This window comes from Saccopteryx leptura, chromosome 4, assembly GCF_036850995.1.
Source record: "Saccopteryx leptura isolate mSacLep1 chromosome 4, mSacLep1_pri_phased_curated, whole genome shotgun sequence".
Lineage (NCBI taxonomy): Eukaryota > Metazoa > Chordata > Mammalia > Chiroptera > Emballonuridae > Saccopteryx > Saccopteryx leptura.
Genome location: NC_089506.1, coordinates 113,703,590 through 113,720,605, shown reverse-complemented (window position 1 = coordinate 113,720,605; position 17,016 = coordinate 113,703,590). Strand labels below are relative to the sequence as shown.

Here is a 17,016-nt window from a genome sequence, read left to right as displayed (position 1 = left end):
TGAACTGTGATTTGGATAACATGATATAAGACACATTGGGGACACTATCCCATCCCTAGTTGCTAATTCACCTTCCCTAGTGTTGTAAATACTGCCATTAGAAATTCTTTTGGATTTTTCTCATTAATTAAGTCTAAGTTAATTACTTGTTCAAGGAATTCTTATAAGGGCAATAGAAACGCAGTAGCTCCTTTTCTTTCCAGACACTCAGAGAAGATTGTGAGATTGAAGAGAAAAGAAATAACATCAAGGTGAGTTAGTAAGTGAGGTAAGAGGTTCTAAGCTCACTTTACCTAGTTTGCAGTTCAGGGAAGGGTTGGTTTTTAATTGGGAGGCGGTGTGGGTGCCAGGTACCTTGTCCATTGGAGGGAGTGTCTTCTTGACGTCATGCTGAAGGAAAGTGCCACATGTGCTATTGTTGAGCTTTGAGGTCCAGGTTGTTCCAGTCTTAAGACATTGGGGTGTGGTTCTCTGCAAAATATTGTTTTAAAGCTGTGGCCTGTATATGAGATTATGTATGACAACAGGTAACGTCTTTGCTCATTATCTTTCATAAGACACCACGCATCACAGATACTTACTTCATCAAGGAATTGGGGCTATTCAGTGCTGCTGGTTCATATCTTGCCCCTGTGGCTCACTATCGGTGTTTCTGTCTGTCTGTCCCTCTTTCTCCCTTCCTCTCTCTCTAAAATCAATTTTAAAAATTCCTTTAAATCTGAACTCAAGTGTTTCTTCCTCAGAGGCCTTTGACCACAACACCCATCTGCATTCTATCTGGTTTACTCCTTTATGGCATTCACTGCTGTGTGAATGCTTACTTTTCTTTTTTTTTATTTATTATTTATTTTTTTTTATTTTTCTGAAGCTGGAAACGGGGAGAGACAGTCAGACAGACTCCTGCATGCGCCCGACCGGGATCCACCTGGCATGCCCACCAGGGGCGATGCTCTACCCACCAGGGGGCGATGCTCTGCCCCTCCGGGGCATCACTTTGTTGCTACCAGAGCCACTCTAGCGCCTGTGGCAGAGGCCAAGGAGCCATTCCCAGCGCTCGGGCCATCTTTGCTCCAATGGAGCCTCGGCTGCGGGAGGGGAAGAGAGAGACAGAGAGGAAGGAGAGCGGGAGGGGTGGAGAAGCAGATGGGCGCTTCTCCTGTGTGCCCTGGCCGGGAATTGAACCCGGGACTTCTGCACGCAAGGCCGACGCTCTACCACTGAGCCAACCAGCCAGGGCTGAATGCTTACTTTTCTACTGCCCAACCCTCTGGCAGTGGGATTAGCTCCATGAGGTTTTCGTGACTGTGGCACACCCAGCACATAGCACATAGTACAAATATGGGATCCAGCCTGGATATTTTATTACCTTTTGCAGATATATTAAAATAGATGCTCCTGGCCGCAAGTTTCTCCCCATTGTGCATATCCACGTCCACTTTCTGGGCTGGAACTGTTTTCCAAAGGTTTAATTGGGAACAATTTTTCTCTGCCTTACTTTCAAGATTTATAGGATATCTATTTTACACAGCTCCTTGCCACATAGTTAGCTTAAGGGCAGGTGAAACATTTTAAGAAAGAAACAACCTAGCACCACCAGAGAAGAAAGGAAAAGAAATAAAAATATAAGCAGGTGATTTGCAGTGTCGGAAGTGGGAATGTTTTTGTCGCTGAGGGTAGTGTAGACTTTCTTTGAGTGCCCCTGTCTATGAACTGAAGCAATTGCTCATTTGTACCAAGGAAAGGTGCTTTAGATTAATTTTGGATCTGCCAGTACTGCAACGTGCTAAATTTTAATTATTTTACTTCCTGCTTGGTATATTAATGTCATGATTACCCTTGAAAGTGTATTACCGCTGATGATTTATGCAAAGCCGTTAGCCCCACAGCTTCATCAGTTTCAATAAAAAGAAGCAGCCAGGGTGTGCGCCACTGCGTGTGGGCTGTGCCCAGCGTCCTCTCATGAGCAGGCTCAGTTTGTGTGCTTAAAGCATTGCCTCTGTATAGCCTCCTGGCACCATCTCTTGTAGGTTGCAACTACCCCTTGAGAGAGGAAATTGTAGAAATTTGGTCACCTGGCCTTGGATTCCAGCTGAAACCAGCTAAGTAAATGCCTTTGATCTGTACTTCTCTGCTGATATAGGACACTTCGGGGCCAACCCTTCCCTCCTTTGAACTGTTCGGGGACTGAACTGGCCACAAGAACTACTGAGAAGTTAATCTGTGATTTCAGTGAGCAGCATTTGGCCAGTGTCAGGGGACTGTGGTCCTCTGGAGTTACTCCGGAAGTGTGTACTTTCTCAAATGAAACACTGTTGTCACAGCTCATCTATCAGAGCTATCAAGAGGTCACAGCGTTTCCATGGTGCATCCCAGTACCCGGTCTCTCTAATTACTAATTTGATGGCACAGTTATTAAGACCTCCTGCCTATTTGGCAGCCCTTCACGAAGTCTATTCCAAGCAATGTCACATTTTGCCTGCTAGGTCCAGGGGTACTCTTTTTTCTGAATACAGGAGGGACGGGCAGCCAAACCTGATTTCAATGGCAGTTGTATTTTAATCACATTTTGCAATTCTTGACTATAGGCTTCCCATTGATAAAGTCAGGGGAGCCTGCACTTGCTGTGTGAGAGCTTCCCAGACAGCTTGCCAGGAGTGGGACCCGATGCCCAGGAAAGACAGGAAAGGGCTCCCACCTGCATCTTACAGAGAGAGACCCAAGACTGGATGAAATCATTGAATCGTGAAGCTAGGAAACCAAAGGCTCTTCCATGTGTAAAGTCTCAAGTTCATTGTTTTTGGAAACTTTACCTCCTCCTGTTCCCCTCATGCACTGTGCACCAGACACACATGCCCCAAGTTCCAACAGCCTTCCCACCTCAGGCTTTTGCCCTGACTGTGCAATCCTCTTGAAAAGCTTTGCTTGTATATTTTGAATGGTCAGTTTTTTGTTAATATAAAATAAGTTTAAAAAAATCCTTTGAACTCTGGCCAAATAACTTGGTTAGTTAGAACATCGTCCAGATACACAAAAGTTGCAGGTTTGATCCTGGTCAGGGCACATACAGAAAACAGATCGGGGCCCTGGCCGGTTGGCTCAGTGGTAGAGCGTTGGCCTGGCATGCAGAAGTCCCGGGTTGATTCCTGGCCAGGGCACACAGGAGAAGCGCCCATCTGCTTCTCCACCCCCCCCTTCCTCTCTATCCCTCTCTTCCCCTCCCGCAGCCGAGGCTCCATTGGAGCAAAGATGGCCCGGGCGCTGGGGATGGCTCCTTGGCCTCTGCCCCAGGCGCTAGAGTGGCTCTGGTCGCGACACAGCGACCCCCCGGAGGGGCAGAGCATCGCCCCCTGGTGGGCAGAGCATCGACCCTGGTGGGCGTGCCGAGTAGATCCTGGTGGGGCGCATGCGGGAGTCTGTCTGACTGTCTCTCCCCGTTTCCAGCTTCAGAAAAATACAAAAAAAAAAAAAAAATCGGTGTTTCTGTCTGTCTGTCCCTCTTTCTCCCTTCCTCTTCTAAAATCAATTTTAAAAATTCCTTTAAATCTGAGCTCAAGTGTTTCTTCCTCAGAGGCCTTTGACCACAACACACATCTGCATTCTATCTGGTTTACTCCTTTATGGCATTCACTGCTGTGTGAATGCGTGCTTTTCTACTGCCCAACCCTCTGGCAGTGGTATTAGCTCCATGAGGTTTTCGTGACTGTGGCACACCCAGCACAGAGCACGTAGTACAAAGCTGGGAAAAAGTGTCATGAATTCAGCCTCCCATGATCAGGAAGATGATGTTTCTGTTTAGCTACAATTCATATTTCCACTTATTCAACTGGACTTATTTACTTATAACTATGTGAACCACTCACTGAGAGGTGCTTTACTTAAAAAAAATTTTTTATTGATTTGAGAAAGAGAGAGTGAGAGAGAGACAGAAAGGGACAGAGAGGGGAAGGAAAGAGATGAGAGGCATCGACAAGTAGTTACCTCACTTTAGTTGTTCACTGATTGCTTTTCATATGTGCCTTACCGGGGGACTCAGAGTGAGCCACTCACCCCTTGCTCAAGCTGGCAACCTTGGGTTCAAGTCAATCACCTTGGGATCGAGCCAATAACCATGCTGGCAAAGCTTGCACACTCAAGCTGGCAAACCCCTGCTCAAACACGATGAGCTCATACTCAAGTGGCAACCTCAGGAGTTTCCAACTGGGGACCTCAACGTTCAGCGTGACTGCTTTATCCACTGCACGACCACTGGTCAGGCTGAAAGTTGCTTTTAAGGCAGATTCTTCTTGATACTGTTTATAGGTGACAAACAAAGGTGGATTTAATGACGGGCGCACTGGGCATGCGCCCTGGGCCCCAACGTCTGAAGGGCCCTGCAAAACCCCAACTTTACACCTTTTTCTAATGACAAGGGGCCCAATATTTTCTTCTGTGCCCTGGGCCTGAACTGATCTTAATTCGCCTCTAGTGGCAAAGTCTTCTTGTGCCCAGTGTAGTCTTTTTTTTTTTTTTTTTGTATTTTTCCGAAGCTGGAAACAGGGAGGCAGTCAGACAGACTCTCGCATGCACCTGACGTGGATCCACCCGGCATGCCCACCAGGGGGTGATGCTCTGCCCATCTTGGGGTGTCTCTCTGCCGCAATCAGAGCCATTCTAGTGCCTGAGGCAGAGGCCACAGCGCCATCCTCAGCGCCGGGGCCATCTTTGCTCCAGTGGAGCCGTGGCTGCGGGAGGGGAAGAGAGAAACAGAGAGGAAGGAGAGGGGGAGGGGTGGAGAAGCAGATGGGCGCTTCTCCTGTGTGCCCTGGCTGGGAATTGAACCCGGGACTCCTGCACGCCAGGCCACGCTCTACCCCTGAGCCAACCAGCCAGGGCTCAAGCCCAGTGTAGTCTTTGAGTTGAGATCCACTGTGCCCATTTTGGCCATTGGCATTTGCACGCAAGAAGAGAAGTGCCATTAGTTAGTGTGGTAGTAGTTAAAGCCCCTGTCACCGCTTCCCTGCACATGCTGTCATGGTGTATTCTAGTGACCACAACCCTCTGTTCAGGGCTAATAATAATACCAGGAGAGCCCCTATCAAGGACAGCTGACAAGTTAACAATCTCATTCACTCTCCAAATGTTAACCGGTACCTTCCTTACATTGTCTCTCCTAATTGCTTCTTCTGTTAAAATTTAGTTACAATGCGGTTAATTTTTGTTTATTCTATCTACTAATTCTGTACAATTTTATTGTTTTTAAAGCTTAATCCTTGAAAACATGTGCTTTTTTTTTTCTTTCTGCAACAGTCTCAACCTTGATTTCTCAACTTTCTCATCACTTCATCCTTCACTGTGGCACTTCCAGCCCCTGCTGTTCTCTGTCTTGTCCGCAGGTATAACTGCACTTCAGTGATCTCCAATGCTCTTCCTCTGCTCCTGACTTGCCTGACCAGCAACCCCATTCCTGTGCAGTATTTGCAATGGCTACCTGTGCAAAGGGGCAAGACGTGGGATCTACAGGGGGACTAAGGACGCTGGTTAGAACATCAGGTTGATTCCTTAGTCTTGTGTATTCATCTCTAGCTTTGGAACCTGATGTAAGTCACAACTGCTCTGAGTGTTGAAATCCAGTAAAATTGAAATAGTAAACCTCGCCCTGGCTGGTTGGCTCAGCGGTAGAGCATCGGCCTAGCGTGCGGAGGACCCGGGTTCGATTCCTGGCCAGGGCACACAGGAGAAGCGCCCATTTGCTTCTCCACCCCTCCACCGTGCTTTCCTCTCTGTCTCTCTCTTCCCCTCCCGCAGCCAAGGCTCCATTGGAGCAAAGATGGCCCAGGCGCTGGGGATGGCTCTGTGGCCTCTGCCTCAGGCGCTAGAGTGGCTCTGGTCGCAACATGGCGACGCCCAGGATGGGCAGAGCATCGCCCCCTGGTGGGCAGAGCGTCGCCCCTGGTGGGCGTGCGGGGTGGATCCCCGTCGGGCGCATGCGGGAGTCTGTCTGACTGTCTCTCCCTGTTTCCAGCTTCAGAAAAATGAAAAGAAAAACAAAAAGAAATAGTAAACCTCATGATTATTACTGTGACAGTTAACTAGATAATGTATATTGGACTTAGCATTGTTTCAGCCATAGAATGCAGAGAGTGAGTCTAAACATTTCTATAGAATAGTGTTGGGGTGTTCTTCATCCTCAAATAAGCAACCTAAAAGCACATTATTAGCCAATTCTCTTCTTTGTCGTAAGCATTTCTTTAGTGGTCTTTTACAAAAATGAATATGTCTTTAGGGTATTGAACCCATCAGGATTTGAACAGAAACATATGACACACTCAAAAAGCTTTAACTAAAGAGGTTTTAATAAAAAGTATGGGCAGAACTGAAAGGACTTGTAAGAGATGGGGAGACACCCAGGGCTAACAATAGCAAGGAGCTAATACCACCTTAAGAAATAACACGGTATAATTTCAATAGCAGCTAATCATATAGAATAAAATTGCAGCTCATCTTTTGAGTTTCTACCCTCTGTTAAATCATATATTTGACTGACTGGTGATTCTAGAAAGGTTTATAGTCAAGTTAGAGGAAAGAACACACCAAGCTACTAATCATAGTAGTCTTCAAACTTCAGTTTGCATCAGTATCAGGTGTCAAACTTCTTGAAACACAGACCTCTGGCCCCAGCCCCAAAGTTTCTGATTCAGTGGGAATGGAATAGGGCCTGAGAATTTGCCTTTCCAACACATCCTCGGGTGATGCTGAACTGCTGGTCCAGGGCCACACTTTGAGAACCACTGAACTGTGAAATATAACAGGATATTAATACAATCGCCCCTACACTTTTCAGGGCAGGGTTCCAACACTGGAGAACAGTAAGTGCCAAACCACTTATGCAAAAAAGGGTAAATGTGTAAGAAATAATTTCTGTAGGTAGTCTGTCCTCAATGTGGTGTAGAACAATTCCTCTCCCTTAGTGCCTTCCTGCTAAATGGGACAGCAGAAAAGGGGGAAACACCGAGAGAAACTTTTCTGTGGATCAAGCTGATGAACATTACATCAGCCAGTTGATCAAAGTCAATGTCAACTGCAAAAGTCATGTTGATAACACAACCTCTTGATATAATGTGATGAGAATGGTACTGTAACTACTCCAAGAGAAAGGTGCCTCAGACTTGGCATGGAGAAAAAAATGAAGGGATGGATCAAATTTGCCATTTCTTGAGTAAACTGAATTCATCCTAGAGATTTTGTAATGTGAAGGGCAATGGAGAAATGGGATTCAAAGCAAATCTTCAGTTTAAAGACCTAATAGGATTGATTAATGATACTAAAAACCAACATGGGGAAATGAAGGGGTGCAGGTGGGTGTGGTTCAGTTTCAGAAAAACCATTATGTCACTTAGAAGGTGAATGAACTTATTAGTCAACTATGCTTCCTTGGAAGCCTAACTAAAATTTCCTCCCTCTCAAGTTGCTCTGATATCTCTTTATTCTTCATTTCCTCTGGTCCTGTATCTCCCTCCAAAGCATAATTGTTCACTCCTTTCTGTGTGTCATCAGCACTTTGAACAAACCTTTAAGACAATACTTAATACTTTGTCAGTGGTTCTATGTCAATCTCTCCTGTTAAAAAAAAAGGAGCTTGTAGTAAGGAGCTAATTTGAGCCCTCCACTAAGGCTGGCACACATTAGGTGCTCAATAAATATTTTTCAGATAATTAAATGAGTAAGCTGTCTTTCATCTGAGACAAGAAGGTCCTCTGAAGCATGAGAACATTAAGAGTGATAGAGAGTGAGGAGTAGGATGAGCCTGGCAGCTCATGTGCGTGTTGCCAACATTGCCGAGAGGGAGGAATATTGGAATTCTAGAATACTTGCAGCAACCTGGTCCTATATTGTGTTTGCTAGTTTATCTTGTTGAAGAAAACTGTGGCTTTCACCACAGGTCCGCTGTTACAGTGAATGCAAGTTTGGACACATGGTCTTTTCTCTGGAAGTCTCAGTAGGCCTGGAGAATAATGTTGGATTTGGGTCATACTGTCTTTCTGAATCTACAATAAATTATTCTTTCCAATGTGATTTTCCATGCATCATACAGAGCTCTGTTGGATTGCTGTGAGCTGAGGAGTGTGGGCAACAGAGCATGCACACGTGATGATGATTGCAATTTACATTTAACGAATGTTTCCTTTTTACTCAAAATTGCTGTGAGGGAGAAATAAAATGATTTTGTTGGCTGGGAGTTTTTAGTTCTAAAAGAGGTATAAATGAATAATCGGTCGAGCATACCTAGGAACTATGTTGATAGGAAGTGAACATATAAATAGTTTAAGTTTTCGATGTAGTAAGCTTTTAAGAATGCAGATTGTTCATTAAAACACTTATAGATGAAGTTCTGTCTACGAAGAGTTGTACATGAATGAACCATGGGAAAATGTGGGCAAAATAGACAAAATAATAAGATATATGAAGATTCAGGATACTAACACTCTGAAGTAAAAAATAACCTCAAGCAAAATATCAGAGACAATAATTTATATACTAACTCTTTTTTTTTTTTTTTTTTTTAATTTTTTTTTTATTTGCTCATTTTAGAGAGGAGAGGGAGAGAGAGAGAGAGAGAGAGAGAGAGAGAGAGAGAGAGAGAAGGGGGGAGGAGCAGGAAGCATCAACTCCCATATGTGCCTGGACCAGGCAAGCCCAGGGTTTCGAACCGGCAACCTCAGCATTTCCAGGTCGACGCTTTATCCACTGCGCCACCACAGGTCAGGCAATATACTAACTCTTCATCTCTTATAGCCTTTGTGCAATTTGCTAGTCATAACTTTAGCTTCCCTCAGCCCAGTGAGATTTTCCCTATCATTTTTGGATACCTACAGTCAGGCCCAGTGTGAATAAAAATTGTCAAATAGGTACAGAATCCAGTAGGGTTGGAAACACTAGTTCCTCTTTCTCCATTTTTATTTCCAACCACCCAGCTAGAGAATTAACACTTTTGAAATCTTGCTATATACCAGATACGATCAAAGGCATTTTCTCTCAAATTTCTTTTCTTTCAGTTAAAACCTGTTTTTAGAGTAAGATCTAATATTCTAATTCATAATTAATTAATTACAAATAATAAGAAGTAAAGAAATAAGAAGTCATATGATGAGTTAGCCATTATATTAATATTTCCATTGTAAGACAGGTCAACCTAGAGCACTATGGGGCAAAACTGCAGTCTTGGGGGAGTGACAAGATTGTCTAGTATATCAAAAAGAGGCATAAGTGTTTTTGTTTGTTTGTTTTTTGTGACAGAGACAGAGAAGGGACAGATAGAGACAGACAGACAGAAAGGGAGAGAGATGAGAAGTATAAATTCTTTGTTGTGGCTCCTTAATCTCCTTAGTTGTACATTGATTGCTTTCTCATATGTGCCTTGAGCGGGGGGCTATAGCAGACCGAATGACCCCTTGCTCAAGCCAGCGACTTTGGGTTTCAAGCAGCAACTATTGGGCTCAAGCCAGCTACCATGGGGTCATGTCGATGATCCTATGTTCAAGCCAGCAACCCCACACTCAAGCTGGTGAGCCTGCTCTCAAGCTAGATGAGCCCGCACTCAAGCCAGTGACCTCAGGGTTTCAAACCTGGTTCTCCGCGTCCCAGTCTGACACGCTATCCACTGTGCCACTGCCTGGTCAGGCAAGACATGAGTTTTAAAATGTTGAGAAATGCTGTCTTGAGCCAATGACCAGATACTCAGTAATGACCTGTAGACCTCAGCTGCTCACTGGCGAGAGGCCACACCAAACACAAGCCTGTCCACTGAAAGCATATTAGCATACCTACACATGGTCTTAAATCTTTAAGTACCAAAGGCTGTAGTGAGCCCTCATTTTCAGAAATCCCTTTATGGGGCACCCAAAAGGGATTACCCTTCGAGGGGCTCACAATTTACCAGTTCAGGATTTTTATATGGTTGCAAGTCTGTTTTTATTGTGCATAGATAAATAAACATGTTAGTTCCCATAGTATCCACTGTTTTTCTTTTCATCCTTAGATCTAAGATTTGAATTAGTAAGCTTTTATAATATTTAATAAAGTCTCACTCAAGAGCAGTCCAATTTTCTCCTGAAGTATAATTCTATGTTAAGTACTAGAATCTCTATGCCAAATTTGGCCCTTTATAATTATCAGGAAAATAAAATTAAATTATATTAAGAAAAGATATAAACTTTTACCACTTAGTTATATAAGCTCTGGGAAAAGAGAAAGTTAGTAATAAAAAATGTCATACAAACTGAATAACTCGTGCCAATAACAAATGCCATCTCAATAACAGATCTTACACAAAGTAGGATTAGCATGCAGGTCACATCCAAGCTCAGTTTTGAATGGGGCGGGAGCTTGCTCACTCAGCACCTTTGGTTTTCAGACTCTATTATCTTGCTTACTGAGTAAATTTAACGTTGTGTTATTTATTTTTTATTGCTTCATTTGTCAGCCTCTCTCTTTCTTCAACCAAAGATAGCTTCAGGAGCTTAGACTGCCTGTGACACTCACATGCCATTTTAATAAAAGAATAACTCTTGTTAAAGAAAATGAGCAAAAAATACTATAACTTATTGACACCAGGAAAGAAGATGCCACATTATGTTCTAGAAGTACCAAGGCAAGGATGGATTGAGGGCCAGAGAACAGCAAATCTTACTAAGCAGAGAAGACTGCCTGCAACAAGAGAACATCTATCAAAATACTAAAAGAAAATGCATGCCTATCAGCATCACCTTTTTTTCTTCTCAGGAAAGATTGAGATCTTTTATAACTGATTTGCTCTATACAGAGTATTTATTCATGTGTCTCTTTTTTTCAGTTAGCACAAATCCCATAATTCCTTCCCTCTTCCACCTTTCTAATTTCATGCATTCTTCTATCATTGCTGCGAGGTGAATTTGACCTTGTACATCAGCAACGGGTTATACTACTCACAAAAGAACAAACACAAGGGAAGACATACAACAAATTTGCAAACCCAAAAACCTAATATCATGCTTCAGGGGGAAAATAGTAATAATTAGACAATCCAGACAAGTTCAAAGTCTAATCTATATGAACAAGATTCTGTAAATGCTGGGGACCTGGTTAGCTCTCTTCGGTACCTGTGTGATATGGTCTTACCGCTTTGAAAATTAAATCTGACAGCGAACAAGGGTTTATAAATGGCCTTAATGTGCTTAAATTTGGGGAGAGACAAGAGAGGACCATAAAATTTTTTCTCTAAGAAGAAGAATGAGGTTAGTTTTTATAAATGAATCAGGTATGAGAAGTAACTGAGCCAGAAGAGCCCTCTCTCCCCACTCCCCCGCCAAGGTACTAGGCACAAGCATAAGCACCCTTCCTCAGTGAGCACCTTATAGAAACAGAAACAACTCAACTTACTCCTGTCTGTCTATGATTATGAGGTGCTCGGTAGGCAGTGGACATTTTTCCAAGGTCATATTCCGTGCTGGTGCTCGTATCTTGGGAGATAGCAACACGTATTGGTCATGAGCATGGGCTCTCGAGCCTGGTTGCCTAGAATCGCATCCAGGCGTCTTTGCTTCCTAGCTGTGTGACTCTGGGAGCTCATTTTTCTCAACCAAAATATGGGGACAGTAATAGCACAGAGCTGCTATGAGGGGGTCACGAGTTCATGGGTGAAGTGCTCAGAGAAGTGCCTCAGTAAGCATGGGATAAAACAAGCTATGACTATTTTCATTTTTTTCCCCTTAAGGATGACAGAAAGATAAAAAACGTCCGGTTCTTGATAGGATACTGCATCATCTGCTGCTATTTCTGGAAATGCACAGGTTGTGAGTGCACCCCTGGTCAAGGCGTCTTTAGAATCTAGAGCAGGTGAGCTTAGTGGTGGTGCCATGCAGGAGGCAGAGACAGGGGACGCTTATTGTTTAGTGTCCTTCTCTCTATGCTTTGATGGTCTTTATTTTTGTTCATTTTAAATTCCTCATATCATCTCTCCCTCCCTGTCGCTGAACTGTATCTTGACGCGGTTACTGTTGGGTCTGCCGTCCGCCCCACCCCCCACCCCCGAGGCGGCTGCATATTAACTGTCTCCACGAGTCCCCGAGTCCCCGCTGTCTCCTTTACCTCTGCCCTCCAGCCAGGGCTCCTCTCACCCCCTCGCTTCTCTTTAGCATGCAGGTGTCTCCCCTGCTGCTCCGGAGTGATATTCTGCTCTGACAGCCAGCCTCACCATTTTCTCCCAATCCTTTATTTAAAAACACACTTCACCCAGGAAACCTTTCCGGAATAAAAACAGTGTCCTTGAAGGACAAGTGACAAATGGGAAAACCAGTGCCTGCTTCAGACCTACTCATTCTCTTGTCTCCATCCTTGGAGCCTCCTCCTAGCTCCTGTTTTGCCTGTGTCTCTCCATTTTCTCCCAGTTCCCTCAGCCACCTCTCCATTCCTCTCTGATTCTTTCTCCCTCTGTAATCATAGTGATCCTTATTTTCCACTGAATTACATTTGGGGGCGGGGGGGAGCATTCGCTTGTTGAATTGAAAACGACAGGCTGACCATGTTTTTTTAATCTGTTTTTCATTGTGCTCATAGTTTGCGAACCTCCTTATTTCTTTCAGTCAATCAACTCTTTGTTGAAGGTCTGTCCTTGTGGCCACTGTTGCTTTAAGTCCACCTTGATTAATTTTACTAAAAAGGAAAGGCAAGCTGCAATACATGATGACGCTGTAGAGCAAGGGACATGCAGATCACATAGTTTATTTCTGTGTTTCTTGTAAACTAGCAGGTAAACTTAATCTAATGCTGTGTGGATTGTGTTTTATGGCTGTGTTTACATTTTGATGTGGGTCATATAGCAGGTTACTTTCCATAAAGATGAACTCTTAGCATAAGCTTTGTCCCCGCAATGGACCAGGGCTGACCACATCTGTGCAGCCCCCACAGGGGAAGCTTCCTCTAGGAGCTGGTCAGACCTGGGAACAGTCAGCAGTGGAAGAGTAACCTCTACCATCACTCTCCAGCCAGATAAAACACTTGTGAAACTCTTGGGCAGTGCTTTCTTAGAAACTAAATGACAAGGAAATTACAGAGGTGAAAGAAAATGTTGTATGCTGCTCCAAGTTGAATAACAATTTCAATGGGGCATTTTTTTCTTGGCAAATGTTACTTTGCAGTTTTCTGGAGCAGCTTATTTTCTGGTTTCGGTTTTTATGGACTATTACATTATTGTGTGATGCAGCAAAAGGTACTTGAGGCATCCTTGCTGGGTTTTTATGGACTATTACATTATTGTGTGATGCAGCAAAAGGTACTTGGGGCATCCTTGCTGTGTTTTTTCTTTAAATCACAATTCGTAGTTTGATTTTGCATAAAGGCAAACATACCATTTGTTTACGCAGTGTGCTGGGCTAGATCGTCTCTGTGGGGATTAAAGTACAGAGCACTGTTTTCTTTTTTTATATATAACATTTTTTAATTTAATTAATTGTGTTTACATAGATTCTAGGGTCACCTCGAATACCTCCCCCCTCCCCCCATTCCCCTCAACATCTCTCCTGCCCCACTCCCTACAGCACCCTCCTCCCTTCCCTTCAGGTTTATCTCATCCTATCATCCCCTTTCCCTCTGTCCTCTTTCCCTCTGGTCCCTTTGATCCCTCCTCTGTGCTGGCGAGGATGTGGAGAAAAGGGAACCCTCCTGCACTGCTGGTGGGAATGCAGACTGGTGCAGCCACCGTGGAAAACAGTACGGAGATTGCTCAAAAAATTAGAAATGGAACTGCCCTTTGACCCAGCCATCCCACTCATAGGAATATATCCTAAGGACACCATATCACTGACTGAAAAAAAGAAATGCACCCCCATGTTTATGGCAGAGCACTGTTTTCTGAAGTACATAGCACTACTTCTTCACCTGCCAAGCTCTCTGAGAACCCTCAGAGCCCACATTTTATTGAATATTGAAAGGATCCATTGACCGGGTAAAGAGAAAGACTCAGCTAGCACCCTGAGGCTTTGACAACTCAACATTAAGAAACTAGAGAGAAATGCTTTTTTCTCTCCAACTCAGTTTCAGGAACTTGCAGTCAGCTACAGTAGAGTATTTTCTTTGACTCAACCTTCTGTAGATTCTGTTCTCTGAAAAAATGAAGTTATAATTTTGAGAAAGAAACACATCAGAAAGGGATAGAATCCACAGATTACTGGATTGGGAGTACCTGAGTGTATGGGCATGAACTTCAGGGACAGTAGGTTTAAGGACATTGTAACTGTTGTATATTTCTTGCTTGAGTGCAGTGTACATTAATATTACATGGGCTATTTTCTCCTCTGTTTATTTTACTTACTTTCAGAAGTAGCTTTGCAGTGACCCAGTACCCTAGTTACTATGTTCTTCTAAAGACATTCTCCTGAAACCCAGGCTGTCATTTTCCAGTGCTTAACTCAGAAGTCTTGGAAACATGCCTATAAAAATTATCCCAGGGCTCTCACACTCGCTGGTTTGAAACACTCTGTTAGTGGATTCCTTAAGCTATTATGCTGATATTTAGATGAAGGAGAACCTATCATGTTCTATAATTAGTGTATTTCCTTATTTCAGTGGTGAGAGAGGGACAGACAGACACAGAGAGAGACTGTTAATCCTAATCCGGAGGGACCCGAAACATTGAAGACACGAACAAGGTCCGCCGATTACACACCAAAGCTTTATTGTCTAGCTTGGCCAAGCTGTGGCAACTCCAACAGTGGTCTGAGGGAGCGCGTGCCAGCCCTTTGTTCTACTTAGTTTTTATAGTTTTGTAAGTGGGAAGTATAGAAGCAAAAGTTATAATTAAGAGCCCCTTACCACTATTGGTTATAGTCATATGTCCTTTAACATGATAGGACCACATTCAATTTGCAAGCCATACATTATTTTGGAGAAAACATAATTTACAAGTCAACACAATGGCAGAAAGATATCTTTTTACATATTAAAAGGCATTCTCATATTATCTAGTGTTCATCTGCCATCTCTGTCCAGAGTCACACGTGTTAACTACACGCATTTACATAGGAGAGGTAGTTTCTGTGGGGACAAATGCCCGCAAATGGTTCATTGCTATAAGAAAATGTTTATTTTGGCTTTTCTCTCCCTGTACCTGGCTAGCCATTCACCCCTTTCCCCACAGGCGTGGTGGAATGTCTGGGAATCCATGTTTTTCTCCCCTTTGCATTTACAATACAATGCCAAGGGCCATCCTGGTCATGCCAATCACACAGTACAGAGACTATTTATCACAATTTCTCTGCACACCTTAACCCAAATTAATAAAATGTTCTTCAAGCCTCCCAAAATATTAATATTAATTCTGTAGCTTTTGGTACTTTACAACACCTGTGGGTGAGGTGGCGCAGTGGCTCCTCACAGACATACATTGGGAAGGAGAGGTTTTGTTTTTTGCCATCTTTTTACTCCCTGTGCAGTCAGTGAGTCAACGGCCTTTTCTGAATTTTTTTCTAAAACTCTGTTATTTAAAGAGAGAGAGAAATGGAGAATATATAGAAAGATTTTTCATGTAACTTATGTGTATCTGTTTGTTAAAGTTCTCTGTAAGGGACTTCTGATATTAAGAACATTTAGTGGAAATTGGGAAAATATCTTTATTTTTAAAATGTTGAAACTGAATTTAATAGGATGGCATTGATCAATAAGAGTACATAAGGTTTTGGTGAATATCTCTATAGCCTTTAAGCTGTTGACTGCAGTGCATGCCCACCACTCAAAATCAAATCATTTTCCATCACCATATACATATTTGTCCCTCTTTTCTCCCCTTCACCTATAACCCTGTCTCCCTGGTAACCACTTCACTTTTATCTGTGTCCATGAGTCTCAGTTTTATATCCCACCTATGTGTGAAATCACACAGTTCTTAGCTTTCTCTGATTTACTTATTTCACTTAGTATAGTGTTCTCAAGGCCCATCGTTGTATCATTTGTAACAATGAGAGAGTATATGCTTATTTTTGAGTTTCTATTATACCTTGAAACTGTTTCATGAGTGAGAACTATGTGCCAATCCAGGAAGCACATTAGACAGCTTTTGAAAGGAGGAAGTGATCTGGTTATCTATGGTTATAAAATTAATTCCAAAACTTAGTGTTTTGTAGCCAGATGTTATGTTTCAGTTTTGTGGGTCAGAGAACTGAGTAAGTCTCAGTATCTGATTCTTTTGCTTCACATGGCACTGACTGAGATCACTCAGGAGTATATAGCTAGTGGATGGGCTTGTAAGGAGGGCCCAGGGTGGCTTCATTCAAAAGCTAGGCACCTTAGGGAGTGATATGTAGACTGGTTCAGCTGAGAATGGCAGACGGAGCACCTACATGTAGCCTTTCCAGCATGGTAGTCACAGGGTAGTGCACTTTTCATGTGGTGGCAAGGCTCACAGAGACAGGGAGCTAAGAGCAAGTGGAAGCTATCAGTGATTTCAGGTTTGGGCTCTTAATCTGGCACAAAGTTAATACTTCCCATATATTATTGCTCAAAGAAGTCATAAAACCATGAATATTCAAGAAGAGGCCTGTCAATGAAGAATGTCAAAAATTTGAGGCGACCCCAAATGAATTGCAATGATTTGTCCCAATTGTCTACCCATAATTTTTCATTCCAACTTCTATTTGTAGATTATCAATACTGGCTCCAACCATGCCTTTTTTGTTGTTGTTGGATAAAACAGTGTGTTCAGTTTGATATAACTAGATAGAGAAATTCAATAGAAAAGGTGGAATCTACCCTGAGGCTTATGGTAAATATTTGACTGAGTGGAGTGGTGAATCTGAATGGCCAAGTATATACAATAGGTAGTAAGAAAAATCTCAAGAGTGAAAGGTGTTACTTGAAGCATGCAGAGATAGGTAAAAAGTGAATTAAGAACCATACTAAATCAGCATCGTGGTAACTATTTTCCCAGTAGTTGGGCATAGGAAGAGAGAAGTTGGATTGCAGCATTTGTAAGCGTGACATCTGGACCCAATGGTATCCAGAAAAGGGAAG

The 17,016-nt window shown here is 43.1% G+C and overlaps 1 non-coding gene across 1 annotated transcript; it reads right to left on the bottom strand.

Annotated features, from left to right (window-relative positions):
- Positions 1-1,161: 1,161 nt before the first annotated feature.
- Positions 1,162-1,237, bottom strand: TRNAA-UGC (transfer RNA alanine (anticodon UGC)). Its single transcript has one exon. It is a non-coding gene; the product is annotated as a tRNA-Ala (tRNA).
- Positions 1,238-17,016: the final 15,779 nt, after the last annotated feature.